Raw genomic sequence first — 20,716 nt, forward strand, 5'->3', positions numbered from 1 at the left:
TTAGGCATATGGAAGGTTTGGGACTGGGTGACAGTATTTGTACTCTATTGTGCCTTTAGGATGTTATTATATCTGTAAATAATGTTGTTGTCACTAAAAGAATGAGAGGTTTTTGTCTAAGGGTTCAATGGGTGCAGAGTAGACACAAGGACCATAGTCATGTGGTGATTGTACCAGTTAGTGATTACAAACTGGAGTCTTAGCACATCATCATGCACTAACTACAGAGGTAATCAGTGTTGAACAGAACAGTTTGTCTTCAGTATGGTGATGACTGCAGTGTAATCAGGTATGACAACGATAGTTGGCTACAGCATATACACTATTGGACTAGACTAGTGAATGTAAATATGTAGGATCTTAATTTGAGACAGTTTGCTACAGAAGGAAAATAATCCTGCAGCAACCGGAAATGTGGATTATAATTAATGGACATTTCGAGTCAAATTTCAAAGTGGAAATTTACGAACTTCATAAGCCTTCTTAAACTTCAAATACACTACAAATGTTAAATGTCCTGCATTGCAGGAAAGTTCTCCTGCCACAGGGTGATCAAATTAAGATCCTACATCCGTACTGTTATCTTACCACAGCCCTTCTCATCAGCTCCATTGTCACAGTCAGCTTTGCCATCACAGTGCCACGTTCCAGAGATACACTTGTTCAGTGGGCCTCCGCAGCTGAACTCAGTGGGCAGGCAGGTCTTAGCCTCTGGAGACACAGAGAGACAGACACAGATAGAGACATTAGAGTCTGTGTGACACATCTTAGCAGTTCTATCTTATCTGAAGAGGAGGACGAGGAAGAAGAGGACGAAGGATGAGGAAGAAGAGTATGAAAAGAAAGAGGAGAGAGAAGAAGAGGAGGAAGAGTCAGTTACTCACCACAGGCGGCTGGCAGCTCGTCAGTTCCGTCACCACAGTCATCACCTCCGTCACACACCCACCGGCTGGTGATACATTTCCCGTTGCCACACCTGAACTGACTTGTCCCACATGTATACGCAGCATCTAGGGGAAGAAAAACCCAGGATAACTGTAAATGATTGACAGACAGGACACATTTCATCTTTTATAGATCTATACTAGTGTAATTTAAAAAACAAATGGTTGTATTTATTTAACCTTTATTTAACTAGGCAAGTCAGTCAAGAACAAATTCTTATTTACAATGACGGCCTAAAATATACACAAGGTAGTACAAATATAATATACACGGTCGACAGTTTAACAGAGTGTATTTGATACAGATTCAGTAACTTTTTACAATATAGGGCAATAATTCATTATTCATATTTTCTGTCATGCGACACTAGTACCACATAACATTGGGCTCACGCAGAGGATAGAATAGGTCTGTAGTAGTGAATGATGTTAACTAACATTTAACTAAGTAACTTCCCTCGGTTAGTTCATGTTCAACAACGCTCGCTGACAGAGGGAAGTCATCTGACGGCCATTAAGATTGGGTTTATATCTAGTTGTTGGTGAGAAGAACACATCCTCTACAATGTTTTGTAGTGCCCCTCTGGGACCAGCAATTATGTGTGATAAGAACTACAGTAGTGAGAGTCCAAAGATAAAGGAACAGGATATGTGGTAAAAAGACCACAATATGGAGCATTTCTAAACAGGAAGTGAAGGAGTTTCCCATGGGAGAGACTTATCTCTTATCGTTCACACACTGGAGCTACTGTATCTCATGGTCTTTCAGCAGACAGTGAGAACTTGACGGCCATTTTGTTATGCACTCAAGACTGTTGCTTGGCAACTACTGTTTGTGCGTTTCTCATGTAAACCTTCAAATGAAGGAAATTAGTGCAGGACAAGATGTTGCCGAAACAGAAATAATAATAATAATATATGCCATTTAGCAGACTTTTATCCAAAGCGACTTACAGTCATGTGTGCATACATTCTACGTATGGGTGGTCCCGGGGATCGAACCCACTACCCTGGCGTTACAAGCGCCATGCTCTACCAACTGAGCTACAGAAGGACCACAGAACACACACAAGTGTCAACTCACACGCACACACCATTGGCCCACATATACAGCATCCGGTAAGGGAAAGTTAAACAACTTATAGACCTACTGTACAGACTTGAGCAAGGAAATACATTTTTTTCTCACTTATAGTTTCTGCCAGTAGGCCTATGAATGAATACCACGTTACTGTTTGACGAGCCTATTCAACAGTGAAATGAGATTTAACCCCAAAACGGCCCAGTTTATTTTGGGTTGCTGAGGTCACAACCTCATTGAACTCATCTGACCAATCAAAGTGAAGATGTCTTCAACAAGGAAGTGAGAGCCATCAGGTAAAGCTAGCATGGAGCCTTCAATATTCTGCAAGGTCTCAGTCACTAAATCAGTTTATCTCCCTCCACTGTCAAATTCCACTGTGCCTGAGGCAACAGAGTATGAGTCAGAGCCGGAGGCTGTCTCTTTAAGACAATGGAAGGGGGGAGGAGTCATAATCACACCACCCGCTGCTGATTGGCCCTTGAGGGACATTCCTCGAAATACTCATAACAAGAGCACTAGTGAGAGCAACAGGGGGAGGTGGGGCACAACCGGACACAACACCAGGAATTTTCTAAACTCAAGCTGTCAAATGTTGACACTTGTAGTAGTAACCGCGGCTACACCAGCATGACTCAAGTCGTAAAGTCGCTGTCTATTGGCATGTGATGTCACCAATGCTCACACCTTCCTGTAGAGATGTGGGACTGTAATATCATAAGACGATCTTGTATTGAGAAATGTTGGCCAGACTTGATCAATCAGGGCTTTTCATGGGAAAAAACGACTGCTGAACCCCTCGCCTCAAATGCTTAATTACACAGGCACTGTAACCGCCAAGACTGTGGCTGTGTTTCCAGTGAACCCAACACACACACAGTCCACACACACAGACTCACAGTCACACACACACACTCACAGTCCCACACACACACACACACAGTCCCACACACACACACACAGTCCCACACACACACACACAGTCCCACACACACACAGTCCCACACACACACTCACAGTCCCACACACACACTCACAGTCCCCCACACACACACTCACAGTCCCACCACACACACACACACTCACAGTCCACACACACACACACACTCACAGTCCCACACACACACACTCACAGTCCCACACACACACACTCACAGTCCCACCACACACTCACAGTCCCACACACACACTCACAGTCCCACACACACACTCACAGTCCCACACACACACTCACAGTCCCACACACACTCACAGTCCACACACACACACACACACACAACCAGATGTGGAGGTTCCAGGAATAGTTTCCCCCATCCTATTCCAGCTGTTCTTGGAGAGAGTGGTGATACATTTACGAGGCCGGCTGACTGTTAGCTCGACCTGAGACTTATACAGTCTCTCAAGTGAAAACGGAGACGTTACTTGGCCCGACACGCACTCTGCCTCGCTCTCTCTTTCCATGATCCTCTCTGTCTCCCCTCCCCCCTCTCTCTCTCTGTCTCTCCCCTCTCCTCTCATCTCCTCTCTCCCTGTTTGTGTTTTAATGTTCTCTCCTGCTAATCTTCTGTCCCATCATCTACAAATGGATCACAAGCCTCTCAAGCTGCATACTGTGTTCTCTCTACCATTCTCTCTCTAGGTCACAAGACGCTCAACCTCCAGCAGCATAGCCCACTGTACTCACTCAAAAGGCATCTGTGTGTATAGTATGTTAGACTGTACGCCACAACTATGCCTACTATTCTCTCTCTGGGTCACAAATCTCCCTTCCCAAGCATACTGTACTGCACTCTCTCTTTGTAGCCTATACGATTAGATATACATTGTGTAATAGAGGACTTGTACTGCATTCAACTTAGTCTCTAATTGAAATGCAGTGGGTGAGAGTTATTTTCCCAGGATGTTGTAAGTGGTTTATCTTTAAAAAATAAATTAAAAGCCCAGCAGTTCTGAATGGAAACCTCTTTCCATTGACTAGCTTTGAATGTGAGACGTTATCAACGACAGAGGCCAAGTCTAGCTTAAGTTTGAACCCAAAACCATCTGGCTGGAAAGGTTGGGCCACGCCATAGCTATACGTAGCCCTCTCTCCCAGTGTGGGCGTGTCGTGACGTCAGAGTGTATTTGTGTGCGTGTCGTGCGTATCATTGGTCGATAACTAAGCCATGCACTTGGCGTAGTAACCAAGCACAGAAGACGGAGGACGTTTGTTTGTGGCACACTGTTCAGGTTACAGTTAATTATTATTAAACAAACATAATCATAAAATAGAAGTTTGGTTCCTGTCTACTTAACTTCCTTATGGGCCCACTTAATGCAGTCCGCCTACTGTCTGTACGGTTACTGTATGTGCAGTGAGTCACCATATGGGCATTTAATTTATCTTTGAGGTTGTGACTAAACTAAATCAAGATAACAAATATGGGGTGATTTCTCTGACGCGTTTCCTTGAGGGATAATAGTTGTATTGTATTGTATTGTATTGTATTGGTTTTCTTCACAATTACTCCAGAAAATAATTGTCTTGGGGAATTTACTTCAGACAATGTGAGTGGGAAAATCCTGTTGTATTTCGAGTTTAACGTTACTTTAACACATCTACACAGTTCTACCAGCAGGGTACTTTTCATTAGTTACAACAGATCACATTCAAACTAGCTCTGCATGCAGCCTGTAAACTATTGCATAATAATCTCAGATTCTAAGAACCAAAAAGCCATTATAAGCAACCTTCCTTCTGTCTGTCTGTCTGTCTGTCTGTCTGTCTGTCTGTCTGTCTGTCTGTCTGTCTGTCTGTCTGTCTGTCTGTCTGTCTCTCTGCCTGCCCGCCCGCCCGCATGTCTGTCTCTCTGCCTGCCCGCCCGCCCGCATGTCTGTCTCTCTGCCTGCCCGCCCGCCCGCGTGTCTGTCTCTCTGCCTGCCCGCCCGCCCGCGTGTCTGTCTCTCTGCCTGCCCGCCCGCCCGCGTGTCTGTCTCTCTGCCTGCCCGCATGTCTGTCTCTCTGCCTGCCCGCATGTCTGTCTCTCTGCCTGCCCGCATGTCTGTCTCTCTGCCTGCCCGCATGTCTGTCTCTCTGCCTGCCCGCATGTCTGTCTCTCTGCCTGCCCGCATGTCTGTCTCTCTGCCTGCCCGCATGTCTGTCTCTCTGCCCGCCCGCATGTCTGTCTCTCTGCCCGCCCGCATGTCTGTCTCTCTGCCTGCCCGCATGTCTGTCTCTCTGCCTGCCCGCATGTCTGTCTCTCTGCCTGCCCGCGTGTCTGTCTCTCTGCCCGCCCGCCCGCCCGCATGTCTGTCTCTCTGCCTGCCTGCCCGCCCGCCCGCATGTCTGTCTCTCTGCCTGCCCGCATGTCTGTCTCTCTGCCTGCCCGCATGTCTATCTCTCTGCCTGCCCGCCCGCCCCGTGTCTGTCTCTGCCTGCCCGCCCGCCCGCATGTCTGTCTCTCTGCCTGCCTGCCTGCCCGCCCGCATGTCTGTCTCTCTGCCTGCCTGCCTGCCCGCCCGCATGTCTGTCTCTCTGCCTGCCTGCCTGCCCGCCCGCCCGCATGTCTGTCTCTCTGCCTGCCTGCCTGCCCGCCCGCCCACCTGTCTGTCTCTCTGCCTGCCCGCCCGCATGTCTGTCTCTCTGCCTGCCCGCCCGCATGTCTGTCTCTCTGCCTGCCTGCCTGCCCGCCCGCCCGCCCGCATGTCTGTCTCTCTGCCTGCCCGCATGTCTGTCTCTCTGCCTGCCCGCATGTCTGTCTCTCTGCCTGCCCGCCTGCCCGCGTGTCTGTCTCTCTGCCTGCCTGCCCACCTGCCCGCCTGCCCGCGTGTCTGTCTCTCTGCCTGCCCGCGTGTCTGTCTCTCTGCCTGCCTGCCCGCATGTCTGTCTTGCTAATGGAATTACCGGCAAGTCACCTGATTTGCATTCTCCTTCCTATGCCTGATGCCATCCCCACACAATTTGACCCACGGGGGAGGAGAGGCAGACACAAATAGACAGAGCGAGGCAGAGACAAATAGACAGAGCGAGGCAGAGACAAATAGACAGAGCGAGGCAGAGACAAATAGACAGAGCGAGGCAGAGACAAATAGACAGAGCGAGGCAGAGACAAATAGATAGAGCGAGGCAGAGACAAATAGACAGAGCGAGGCAGAGACAAATAGACAGAGCGAGGCAGAGACAAATAGACAGAGCGAGGCAGAGACAAATAGACAGAGCGAGGCAGAGACTAGTGATGAGGGGGTTGACTCATAACCCGCAGGCCCACAGTTATATCCGCGGGGCGGACGGGTTCAGGGTCATTAAATATTGGCGGATGTGTGTGGCAGGCAGGTTAAATAAAGAGAAACAATAGCTTCAAAATATCCATCAATGTATAATTCTAGTGCAATTTCTATCAACAGGCTTCTTGGGCTTCTTATTTTATTATTGTAGGCTATCTGGCATTAGTGCAGAAGACTAAGCTTTCGGGCCTAGCTGCACTCCAAATAGCCTACACAGCCAATCGCCAAATGCTCGCCATCTGCTTTCGGGAAACAGGCAGAAAAAGTTAAGGACATGGTTGAAATTTCATTCAATAAGACAAAAGCTGCAAAAAGGAGAGTTGAAAATAAAGAGAAGGGAGGGCCTGTATGTAGCCTCGTTACTGTTATAGCCTCACTACTGTATATAGCCTCGCTACTGTATATAGCCTCGCTATATACAAATACACTTTGATTTGATTTGAACCACATGAGATTTCAGTTGGGCTTCGATGCACATTTTATCAGAAACACGTTGGGCTCCGGTCGTTTTCACAGCTTTCTTTTTCCTTACAACTGGTCAAACTGATGTAAAAAAATCTTCTGCCGTCTTTGACTGTAGCCTATAGGGCATTTTCTATATGTGTGGGTTGGGTGTGGGCCTCAGAATTACAATGGATCTGGCGGTTGTGGATGGCTTATTAGCAATTGCGGGCAGGTGTTGGTGAATAAACAGCTGACCCGCGCACCTTTAGCAGAGACACACAGCTGACCACAGCTGCCATCCGGACAGGGCCTTAATGTAGTTAGGTGCTTGTTGGATGCGGCCAATTTCCTGTAAGGACCTATCCACTGCTGCCGGCTCACTGTGAAATACAGGAAGCCCTATTGGCAGACAGACAGTGCTCACTTCTTGTAATGTACGCCTACCGTCTTCAAAAGGTTAGCATCATGACCAAGTTACACCATGACCTGAATAGACCTTCATATGGCTGCCTACATCACGTTGATCTAGCCGTGCTGCTGAGCGAGGAGAGGCGGAGCGAGAGAGATAGAAAGAGAGAGCGGGAGAAAAAAGAGAGAGAGAAAAAGAGAGAGTGAGAAACATTTTATAGAGAGAGTCCCCACCTCCCAATCTCCATCAGGTTCTATGAATAAACACTGCCTGCCTGCTTGATGACAACTTGACCATGTAAGGTCCTTCAACACTGATTTTGCTGCGGATGGAAGAGAAAGAACGTGCTCACTAAACACCAGCCCCTAGTCTGCAATGGACTTTCCAATAGCCCCAAATGTCCTCCATGTAACCTGTTATATATTTGAACTGGAAAGCTGCAGCCTGTCTGGTGTTCAACCTTCTCAAGTTCTCCCATGTCATCCCTTCTCCTCCGCACACTCTACACTGGCTTCCAGTCCACTACACACTGGCTTCCAGTCCACTCCACACTGGCTTCCAGTCCACTCCACACTGGCTTCCAGTCCACTCCACTCCACTCCACACTGGCTTCCAGTCCACCCCACTCCACACTGGCTTCCAGTCCACTCCACTCCACACTGGCTTCCAGTCCACCCCACTCCACACTGGCTTCCAGTCCACTCCACTCCACACTGGCTTCCAGTCCACCCCACTCCACACTGGCTTCCAGTCCACTCCACTCCACACTGGCTTCCAGTCCACTCCACTCCACACTGGCTTCCAGTCCACTCCACTCCACACTGGCTTCCAGTCCACTCCACTCCACACTGGCTTCCAGTCCACTCCACTCCACACTGGCTTCCAGTCCACTCCACTCCACACTGGCTTCCAGTCCACTCCACTCCACACTGGCTTCCAGTCCACTCCACCCCACACTGGCTTCCAGTCCACCCCACACTGGCTTCCAGTCCACTCCACACTGGCTTCCAGTCCACTCCACACTGGCTTCCAGTCCACTCCACACTGGCTTCCAGTCAACTCCACACTGGCTTCCAGTCAACTCCACACTGGCTTCCAGTCAACGCTCGCATCCACTGCAAGACCATGGTACTTTCCTACGGAGCAGCAAGAGGAACTGCCCCTCCCTACCTTCAGGCTATGCGCAAACCCTACACCCCAACCCGAGTACTCTGTTCTGCCACCTCTGGTCTCTTGGCCCTCCTACCCCTACAGGAGGGCAGCTCCCCCTCCCCTCAGCCCAGTCAAAGCTCTTCTCTGTCCTAACACCCCAATGGTGAAACCATCTTCCCCCTGAAGCTAGGACATCAGAGTCCCTGCCCATCTTCAGAAACCATCTGAAACCCTACCTCTTCAAAGAGTACTTACTAGCTCTGACTTTGCTGATAGCTCCTTTTATTGAGGAAAAACATACTTACTATGACTGAGATTTGTGGTTGTCCCACCAAGCTATCTTAAGATGAATGAATCCAACTGTAAGTCACTCTGGACAAGAGTGTCTGCTAAATTACTGGAATGTCAATGTAAAACTAGAGCTGAAAAGACTATATTATTTAGCAGCAACACCAACCATCTCTGCAGCTTTAGTTGAAGTGTATGAAAGGCTACACTGGATGACAACAGGAGGACAGTCCATATAGGTCAAAGGTGAGGCTAATATTGGAGTCCTCATCAACGCCCTTGTCATTGTGTGTGACAGGCTGTTTCTTTAAGTTAGTTTGCCTATGCATTTCTGCTTGTTTTGGCAAACACACACCCACGGCGAGAAAAGTGTTTGTATGTAAACACAAATCTTGCCAAAGGTCAGGGCTTGGTCTTTCCATAGCCACAGATTAATTTAGAACTAGATGACATGTGCACTGATGGTCATCTGTCAAGATGCTAAACCAACAAACTCAGTCTGTACTAGTTCAGCTAACTGCATTTTTGGTTTAAACTCGTTCATCCAACTGCATTCAGTTTATACTAGTTAATCTAACTGCACTTGGTTTATACTAGTTCATCCAATTCCACTTGGACCTTCATTGTGAGGATATTAAGGGTGTTTTTGCATGATGCCACTGGTGACTGATTGAGAGATCTGGTGTGTTAGGCATCGCATTATGTACATTCTCCTATCAGATGCTCTTGGGGCTGCATGATTCATATGGGGACTATTCTAGAATCTATTCTATTCTAGAACCACTGATGCAACTCTACAGGGATTTTCCCATTATTCGCCATGGTGTCAACTAATACAGCCCCTTGGGGCTCCACACACAGTAACGGCAGACCTACTGTTGGGGCCCCACACATACAGTAACGGCAGACCTACTGTTGGGGGCCACACACACACACACACACACACACACACACACACACACACACACACACACACACACACACACACACACACACAGCAAATGTCAGCAGCAGATTTAATTGCTACATTAATGAATACCTTGAACTATAAACATTGGATGGAAGTTCTAATCTTCAAATCCCTGGGAGCAGGAGTTAGTCTGCATCGCAAATGGTATCGTCCCATAGGGCTCTGGTCAAAAGTAGTGCACTTTAAAGGAAATATGTTGCCATTTGGGATGCAACCTTAAAGATTGAGGGATAACAGTAGAACGGGGTGGCAGAATGGAGCCACAACTAGACTAATACACAACACAATATTAACCTAGAGGCCGGTAAGTTCACCCTTAGCCTACCTACTGAAACCAATAAGGAATTTGCCCCGACTGCTGTTAATGCATTGCAATACAATACAATGTAATACATTGTAATAATGTTAGCAAATAAGTTAATGGACATGTGAGTTGTATGATAGTGTGTTTAGTTCCTACTGTGGGTTGCTGGTTGGGGGCCACAGAAGTAAAGGTGAAGGAAGTTGGTGGGTTTTTATCATATCAAGACATCTAAAGAAGGAAGCAGACTTTGCTTGAGGTGATAAACATATCCTCATAACATGCATCTATTAATACGCCTATTACATTTCATTGTTGATGACAAAAGCTATGATTTGAAATGCCAATTGAGAATGTATTTTGACATTAAGCTACATCTAACCTACAAATGCATAAAATTAGTGATCAAGAAGGTCTGCAACAATCAGAATTTTGCAGCAAAATAGTCTATCCTTCAGGTGTAAAATAAAACCAAGTTCTATTTCCTCCATACATGGCACAGAAGCTGGGCTAAATAACCTCTTGCCACACGGTATAGAAGCTGGGCGAGACGCCCTTTTGCCGCGCCCTTTCTCGTTGACAACCGTCTTTTTCCTCCAACACGTCAAGCCCACAGGTAAAACCAGACAGCTTTGACATATCGGATGTGACGAGCCTATTTCTCATTCGGATTGGCTCGCGGCTACATACTATTTGAAGAACAGCCAATCGACTTCCCGAGCGTGGCTTCCGTTCATACGGACGAAATAGATACATTTGAACTTTTATAGATCAACATATTGTCAACGAAAATTATAGGTTAAGTTCATCTTTAATCGGCTTTGAAAAGGAAAATGTCTTGAAAAGCTGTTAGCGCTCTCAATGACAAGAACATGCCCCCTTCCTGCGCACTAAACCCACTATTACAAGTTCAGCCTAGGACACGAGGGTATAAACATTGGTTTAATTGAACATTCGACTGGTATTGTAAGCACCAAAACAGAAATTAATTCAGAAAATGTCAATTTAGCCATTTATTCTATGTGAGCAGCACGGTTGCATTTACAATTCCATGTCAGACATAAAATAAAAATATCACTGAAATATAGGCAATTGACAACTATGTCATGTTATAAGTCATTTAAAGATGTCAAATTCCATGTCAGATCGTTTAGACCAGAGAATCCCAAGGGCAAAACCCGCTCTGCACTCAGCCGGAGTCGGACCCAAAAATACGCATCATAAGCATCTTGCATGATACAATTGACTTCACATCCTTACCTGTAGGAGCAAAACAGTGGAAGAGCAACACCAGGCAACATGCTGTCAGCCCGGTGATTCCCACACGAGTCGGTAGCATCTTTTCTCCTTTGGGCTTCCACGCAATTCGAAGTGTTTCTTCTTGGTCTAATATCGACCACCCGGCACGCAAAATGTTTGACAGCTAGCCTACTGAACAGCACTAGTTCAACTCAACTGAGAGATGCTTCTATATATTTGTGGATGTTGCAGTCACAGCTAAAACAAACTGGGATAAACGAATGACTGTTGTTTGGGTATATAGAGAAGATTTACTGTGCGCCTGTGTCTAGGTCTAGTGCCAGGGAGAAATATTAGATTTCTTGAGCCACTTCTGACTATTTCTATGTGGTCCTACATGTGGGCGGGATCAGCAGAGTGGTGTGATATTTTAAATTCGACATCAGCACCGCAGGGGTGGAGCTACAGCAGTCACTGACAGAGAGGAAGAGAAAGAAAGAGTCACCCAACCACAATGTTACTGTTATCATTATCTGGCTGGGCTGGCTTCCCTGTCTTGCCTAGCTTGGCCCCACCTTCAATTTCAATTTAAGGGCTTTATTGTCATGGGAAATATATGTTAACATTGCCAAAGCAAGTGAAGTAGATAAAAGTGAAATAAACTCAACTCAACAAAAAAAGAAACGTCCCTTTTTCAGGACCCTGTTTTTCAAAGATAATTTGTAAAAATCCAAATAACTTCACAGATCTTTATTGTAGCTCGGGCGGCAGGTAGCCTAGCGGCTAGCCTAGGCTAGATCTTGTAACCAAAAGTTTGCAAGATTGAATCCCTGAGCTGACAAGGTAAAAATCTGTTGTTCTGCCCCTGAACAAGGCAGTTAACCCAGTGTTCCTAGGCCGTCATTGAAAATAAGAATTTGTTCTTAACTGACTTTCCTAGTTAAATAAAGGTAAAATAAAATAAATTGTAAAGGCTGTTTCTCATGCTTGTTCAATGAACCATAAACAATTAATGAACATGCACCTGTGGAACGGTCGTTAAGACACTAACAGCTTACAGACGATAGGCAATTAAGGTCACAGTTAGGAAAACTTAGGACACTAAAGAGACCTTTCTACTGACTCTGAAAAACACCAAAAGAAAGATGCCCAGGGTCCCTGCTCACCTCAGTGAACATGCCTTAGGCATGCTGCAAGGAGGCATGAGGACTGCTGATGTGGCCAGGGCAATAAATTGCAATGTCTGTATTGTGAGACGCCTAAGACAGGGAGACAGGACGGACAGCTGATCATCCTCGCAGTGGCAGACCACGTGTAACAACACCTGCACAGGATCGGTACATCCGAACATCACACCTGCGGGACAGGTACAGGATGGCAACAACAACTGCCCGAGTTACACCAGGAATGCACAATCCCTCCATCAGTGCTCAGACTGTTTGCAATAGGCTGAGAGAGGCTGGACTGAGGGCTTGTAGGCCTGTTGTAAGGCAGGTCCTCACCAGACATCACTGGCAACAACGTCGCCAAAGGGCACAAACCCACCATCGCTGGACCAGACAGGACTGGCAAAAAGTGCTCTTCACTGACAAGTCGTGGTTTTGTCTCACCAGAGGTGATTGTCGGACTCGCGTTTATCGTCGAAGGAATGAGCGTTACACTGAGGCCTGTACTCTGGAGCAGGATCGATTTGGAGGTAGAGGGTCCGTCATGGTCTGGGGCGGTGTGTCACAGCATCATCGGACTGAGCTTGTTGTCATTGCAGGCAATCTCAACGCTGTGCGTTACAGGGAAGACATCATCCTCCCTCATGTGGTACCCTTCCTCCAGCATGACAAAGCCACCAGCCATAATGCTCGTTCTGTCACGCCCTGGTCGAAGTATTTTGTGTTTATCTTCATGTTTGGGTCAGGCCAGGGTGTGGCATGGGGTTTTTGTATTGTGGTGTGTTTTGTCTTGGGGTTTTGGTATGTATTGGGATTGTAGCTAGTGGGGTGATCTAGCAAAGTCTATGGCTGTCTGGAGTGGTTCTCAATCAGAGGCAGGTGTTTATTGTTGTCTCTGATTGGGAACCATATTTAGGCAGCCATATTCTTTGGTTGGTTTGTGTTTGTGTTTGCACCAGTTTAGGCTGTTTCGGTTTTCATTATGTTTATTGTTTTTTGTATTGATTGGTGTTTACTTTGTTTTTATTAAACATGAATCTCAATAGCCACGCCGCATTTTGGTCCGACCCTCTTTGCCATACAGAAAACCGTTACAGAATCAGAATCTGTGGAACTTGTTCATTTTACGTCTCAGTTGTTGAATCTTATGTTCATACAAATATTAACACGTTAAGTTTGCTGAAAATAAACGCAGTTGACAATGAGAGGACATTTCTTTTTTTGCTGAGTTTATAAAAAGAAACAGTAAACATTACACTCACAAAAGCTCTCTCTCTCTCTCTCTCTCTCTCTGCGGGTGTGTGGGAGGGGTGGGTGTGTGTGGAGGGGCGAGGGCAGGGTGAGTGTGCATCTCCAGCCCCTCTCCTGTGTGTGTGTCATCTGATCTCTCCCCTGAGAGAAATGGAGAGACAGAGGCCTTCAGAATTCCTTCCCATAAGATACCACTCTCTAGTCTAGGACGTTCCCATTGATGTTTTACACTCAGGGAGTGAGAGGCTGACACATGTACACATGTACACAAATCATGTGCAAAAGAAAAGCTTGTGTTTTTCTGTTGTGTTCATGAAGAAGAATTAAAAACAAGAAATTAAACATTTAATAAAGTTAAACAGGATGAATTCAAGATATAGAATTTACCACCTGGGTAAAGTTTGGTGGAGGTAAAATCACATTTAATTTTTGTATGTGTTATACAATAACAACAATAATCTATTTTACTGTACATGTAGGAATGTATCTTTGTTGAATCATACATGAAGCCTATTGTAAGAAAATGTCCTATTCAGTAGTGAAATCATTGCCAAATGCTTTGCAGAGAATTTGCAAGATAGTTTCAAGAAGTCCAATATTAGGAAACTCACTAGAAGCCTTCGGCAGCTGTGTCAATCTAAAGTTCAATGGTATGTTCTTGGCCATTGAAAAGTATTTCAAAACGGTTACACAATACAATTGTACAGTTGCAATGTTACTCCCATGAACAAAGTGCCATTTACACAAGATAACAGTTAAGATGTAAGCGGTCACATTCTATTCCATATCAAAACCGGTCTGAGAATCCAATAACCATTCTCTTGCACTGGAATCAATTTGAATAGAAATAATAGCAGCTCCTCCTTGAATCAAAGGCTCTTTCTCACAGCAGACAGTTCAACTTCACCAAGATAGACTTTTGTTTTGGAAAATGTATTAAATGAATGGAACATTTTAAAATATCGAAATCAACTAGACACTACTTTACATACTGTCAAGTCTATCCTGAGCCAATGGCAGCATGCTATCTGTATTCAAATGTTCATCATTTCTACCACATCCTGTATGTAGCCTAGTTTCTCTAAGAAAGCAACGTGGGCAGATTTGCAAAACAAATGTAAGGCTTAATAGATATTGCAAAATATAAGTCTTGTGGATCATAAATGATTTGCTGTATGTGAAGTTTGACTAGAGTGAACAGGCTACTCCTTATAGGAGTCCTATTGGCTGATGTAACTGAGGTATTTGTGTTGTTGAGCAAGATGCCTTGACTCCCAAGGGTGTGACAGACAGTTAAAAAACAGATTTAGTAACTTGCATTACAACCTCGTAGTTCGTAACAACAAAGGGAGACACACGTGACTTAAATGCAAAAAGGAATACATTTATTCAACGAAATAATAAGAAATACAAAAATGTAACACACTGTGGACGTCTGTAGGATCAGTGAAACAGACCAATATAAACTAAAGGCTTGGCCTGCCAGTCAGGGAAGACCGAGAGTTGGCTGATGTGACAACCCTTTATAGCCTGCAGGCCAAGCCTGCCCAGGTGCGCCACATCAGCTGACAATCTTCCCAGCTCTGCCCACTGGCCTCCTGCAACACGCAGACTGCCAAACAGGAGATCCCAGCAGACAGAGTGGGAGGGATGTCACACTTAGAAGATACCTTTAAATCACATTAGCCATCATATCTATCTATGTATATACACTGTATATTCAATATCTATTCTCCACATTGTTGTCACTCTTCTATTTAGTGAGTATTTATATAAAATCTGGTATTACACAGATTCAGTAACTGGAAGGACAAAAGAAATGAAAATCATTGTTGACACAATCGTTTTATGTTATTATGTTTATGTTGTGTTTCCTGCCATCATGTTGTCCCTCCATTCAGCCTGTATTGATGCACAAGCTTGGTGTACTATCATCGGTTGGACGCTGGTTGGGGATTCCCGGAATAAGACTAGGGAGGGATGATGGAAATCCTGCCCCCCTTTTCTCTCTCCTAGTCTCTCCGCTCCTCCTCTCCTCTATCCAGCCCCTCTAGTTGTTTAGAGGAAAGTCATACATTTTCCTGGAATATATTACATGGAACTCTGGGAACTCTCCACTGTAAAATCACCAGGAATTCAAACACAAAAAACATGACATGTCAAGATAACATGTCCCACACACCCCTAGTGGATAAAGGAAAGGTCGAGAGGTCGTCTGTGAGCAAGCCCATTGGAATGGAGAGAGATTCTAAAAATGTGGGGTGGATCTAATGTTTATACAGTAGAATGTATGTGTCAGAGCAAATCTTTCCATGAGGTGTGCGCGTGTGTGCGTGCGTGTAAGAGGGGGAAGCCTTGTTAACATTTATAGAATAGAGGAAATCTTTCCATGGGGTGATATGTGTGTTTGTGTTTCAGTAGGAGGGGGTTAGTTAGTTATCAGTAATAAGATAAGATACTACTTTATTCATCCTCCAAGAGGGAAATGTACAGTTCACTTCTGGTCGGCCCCTGTTAGCTGGCTCCTGCTTGAGAGGTGTGTATCTGCCTGTCTGTGTGTGTGGATGGGGTAGAATAGTTAATCAGAGGATGTATTTCAATTGGGTGATGTGTGTGTTTGATGGGGGGAGGGGCTAGTAAATTACTAGTTGAGGCAGGGTAGCAGAATGGTATTCCTGGTAGTGACGGTAGAAGGCTGGTACTCCTGGTAGTGAAGGTAGAAGGCTGGTACTCCTGGTAATGAAGGTAGAAGGCTGGTACTCCTGGTAGTGAAGGTAGAAGGCTGGTACTCCTGGTAGTGAAGGTAGAAGGCTGGTACTCAAAGTAGAGGGCTGGTATTCCTGGTAGTGAAGGTAGAAGGCTGGTACTCCTGGTAGTGAAGGTAGAAGGCTGGTACTCCTGGTAGTGAAGGTAGAAGGCTGGTACTCAAAGTAGAGGGCTGGTATTCCTGGTAGTGAAGGTAGAAGGCTGGTACTCCTGGTAGTGAAGGTAGAAGGCTGGTACTCCTGGTAGTGAAGGTGGAAGGCTGGTACTCCTGGTAGTGAAGGTAGAAGGCTGGTACTCAAGGTATCAGGGTGGTACTCCTGGTAGTGAAGGTATTAGGCTGGTACTCCTGGTATCAGGGTGGTACTCCTGGTAGTGAAGGTATTAGGCTGGTACTCCTGGTAGTGAAGGTATCAGGCTGGTACTCCTGATAGTGAAGGTATCAGGCTGGTACTCCTGGTAGTTAAGGTAGCAGGCTGGTACTCCTGGTAGTTAAGGTAGCAGGCTGGTACTCCTGATAGTGAAGGTATCAGGCTGGTACTCCTGGTAGTTAAGGTAGCAGGCTGGTACTCCTGGTAGTTAAGGTAGCAGGCTGGTATTCCTGTAATGCTGAAATGGCTGCTGGATTACATATTTCAGAAAGCCCACAATGACTCAACATATGCACACACACACCTTCAGGGACCGGAACAAAGGGCCGAGTGTGTGTTACAGTTTTTATATATATGTCTACAAACAAAATGAATGAACAATTAACGTTTTTGAAATATAAGACTGGCTATGTAACAAGTATTACCAGTTTGGAGTTTTGTACTAATTCACCACATACTCTGGAAAATGGAACCAAAATACACTGAGTGTACAAAACATTAAAAAAACCTTCATATTGAGTTGCACCCCCTTTAGCCCTGAAAACAGCCTCAAATCGTCGGGCATGGACTCTACAAGGTGTTGAAAGCGTTCCACAGGGATGCTGGCCCATGTTGACTCTACAAGGTGTTGAAAGCATTCCACAGGGATGCTGGCCCATATCGACTCCAATGCTTCCCAAAGTTGTGTGACGTTGGCTGTTAGTAGTGGTTTAATAACTGTATATCACCATAGATATAGTAGTGGTTTAATAACTGTATATCACCATAGATATAGTAGTGTTTTAATAACTGTATATCACCATAGATATAGTAGTGGTTTAATAACTGTATATCACCATAGATATAGTAGTGGTTTAATAACTACATATCACCATAGATATAGGTTTAATAACTGTATATCACCATAGATATAGTAGTGGTTTAAAACTGTATATCACCATAGATATAGTAGTGGTTTAATAACTGTCATCTACCATAGATATAATAGTGGTTCAATAGGGATATAACTGTTTATAATCTGTATATCACCATAGATATAGTAGTGTTTTTAATAACTGTATATCACCATAGATATAGTAGTGGTTTAATAACTGTATATCACCATAGATATAGTAGTGGTTTAATAACTGTATATCACCATAGATATAGTAGTGATTTTAATAACTGTATATCACCATAGATATAGTAGTGGTTTAATAACTGTATATCACCATAGATATAGTAGTGGTTTAATAACTGTATATCACCATAGATATAGTAGTGGTTTAATAACTGTAATATCACCATAGATATAGTAGTGGTTTAATAACTGTATATCACCATAGATATAGTAGTGGTTTAATAACTGTATATCACCATAGATATAGTAGTGGTTTAATAACTGTATATCACCATAGATATAGTAGTGGTTTAATAACTGTATATCACCATAGATAGTAGTGGTTTAATAACTGTATATCACCATAGATATAGTAGTGTTTAATAACTTTTAATAACTGTATATCACCATAGATATAGTAGTGTTTTAATAACTGTATATCACCATAGATATAGTAGTGGTTTAATAACTGTATATCACCATAGATATAGTAGTGGTTTAATAACTGTATATCACCATAGATATAGTAGTGGTTTAATAACTGTATATCACCATAGATATAGTAGTGTTTAATAACTGTATATCACCATAGATTAATAACTGTATATCACCATAGATATAGTAGTGGTTTAATAACTGTATATCACCATAGATATAGTAGTGTTTTAATAACTGTATATCACCATAGATATAGTAGTGGTTTAATAACTGTATATCACCATAGATATAGTAGTGGTTTAATAACTGTATATCACCATAGATATAGTAGTGTTTTAATAACTGTATATCACCATAGATATAGTAGTGGTTTAATAACTGTATATCACCATAGATATAGTAGTGGTTTAATAACTGTATATCACCATAGATATAGTAGTGGTTTAATAACTGTATATCACCATAGATATAGTAGTGGTTTAATAACTGTATATCACCATAGATATAGTAGTGGTTTAATAACTGTATATCACCATAGATATAGTAGTGGTTTAATAACTGTATATCACCATAGATATAGTAGTGGTTTAATAACTGTATATCACCATAGATATAGTAGTGGTTTAATAACTGTATATCACCATAGATATAGTAGTGGTTTAATAACTGTATATCACCATAGATATAGTAGTGGTTTAATAACTGTATATCACCATAGATATAGTAGTGGTTTAATAACTTTATATCACCTAGATATAGTAGTGGTTTAATAACTGTATATCACCATAGATATAGTAGTGGTTTAATAACTGTATATCACCATAGATATAGTAGTGGTTTAATAACTGTATATCACCATAGATATAGTAGTGGTTTAATAACTGTATATCACCATAGATATAGTAGTGGTTTAATAACTGTATATCACCATAGATATAGTAGTGGTTTAATAACTGTATATCACCATAGATATAGTGGTTTAATAAGTAGGTTTAATAACTGTATATCACCATAGATATAGTAGTGGTTTAATAACTGTATATCACCATAGATATAGTAGTGGTTTAATAACTGTATATCACCATAGATATAGTAGTGGTTTAATAACTGTATATCACCATAGATATAGTAGTGGTTTAATAACTGTATATCACCATAGTAGTGTTTTAATAACTGTATATCACCATAGATATAGTAGTGGTTTTAATAACTGTATATCACCATAGATATAGTAGTGGTTTAATAACTGTATATCACCATAGATATAGTGTTTAATAATATCACCATAGATATAGTGTTTTAATATCACTAGATATATCACCATAGATAGTGGTTTAGTAGTGTAGTGGTTTAATAACTGTATATCACCATAGATATAGTAGTGGTTTAATAACTGTATATCACCATAGATATAGTAGTGGTTTAATAACTGTATATCACCATAGATATAGTAGTGGTTTAATAACTGTATATCACCATAGATATAGTAGTGGTTTAATAACTGTATATCACCATAGATATAGTAGTGGTTTAATAACTGTATATCACCATAGATATAGTAGTGGTTTAATACTGTATATCACCATAGATATAGTAGTGGTTTAATAACTGTATATCACCATAGATATAGTAGATATGTAGTTTAATAACTGTATATCACCATAGATATAGTAGTGGTTTAATAACTGTATATCACCATAGATATAGTAGTGGTTTAATAACTGTATATCACCATAGATATAGTAGTGGTTTAATAACTGTTTAATATATAGTAGTGTTTTAATAACTGTATATCACCATAGATATAGTAGTGGTTTAATACTGTATATAGTAGTAGTGGTTTAATAACTGTATATCACCATAGATATAGTAGTGGTTTAATAACTGTATATCACCATAGATATAGTAGTGGTTTAATAACTGTATATCACCATAGATATAGTAGTGGTTTAATAACTGTATATCACCATAGATATAGTAGTGGTTTAATAACTGTATATCACCATAGATATAGTAGTGGTTTAATAACTGTATATCACCATAGATATAGTAGTGGTTTAATAACTGTATATCACCATAGATATAGTAGTGGTTTAATAACTGTATATCACCATAGATATAGTAGTGGTTTAATAACTGTATATCACCATAGATATAGTAGTGGTTTAATAACTGTATATCACCATAGATATAGTAGTAGTTTAATAACTGTATATCACCATAGATATAGTAGTGGTTTAATAACTGTATATATAGATATAGTAGTGGTTTAATAACTGTATATCACCATAGATATAGTAGTGGTTTAATAACTGTATATCACCATAGATATAGTAGTGGTTTTAATAACTGTATATCACCATAGATATAGTAGTGGTTTAATAACTGTATATCACCATAGATATAGTAGTGGTTTAATAACTGTATATCACCATAGATATAGTAGTGGTTTAATAACTGTATATCACCATAGATATAGTAGTGGTTTAATAACTGTATATCACCATAGATATAGTAGTGGTTTTACTGTATATCAC

At 42.7% G+C, this 20,716-nt stretch overlaps 1 pseudogene; it reads right to left on the minus strand.

The window, feature by feature from the left end:
- LOC118389348 (low-density lipoprotein receptor-like) overlaps positions 1-11,455 on the minus strand; it is a 21,758-nt pseudogene extending 10,303 nt beyond the window's left edge.
- Between the last annotated feature and the right edge of the window lie 9,261 nt (positions 11,456-20,716).

The sequence above is a fragment of the Oncorhynchus keta genome, chromosome 10, assembly GCF_023373465.1.
Source record: "Oncorhynchus keta strain PuntledgeMale-10-30-2019 chromosome 10, Oket_V2, whole genome shotgun sequence".
NCBI lineage: Eukaryota > Metazoa > Chordata > Actinopteri > Salmoniformes > Salmonidae > Oncorhynchus > Oncorhynchus keta.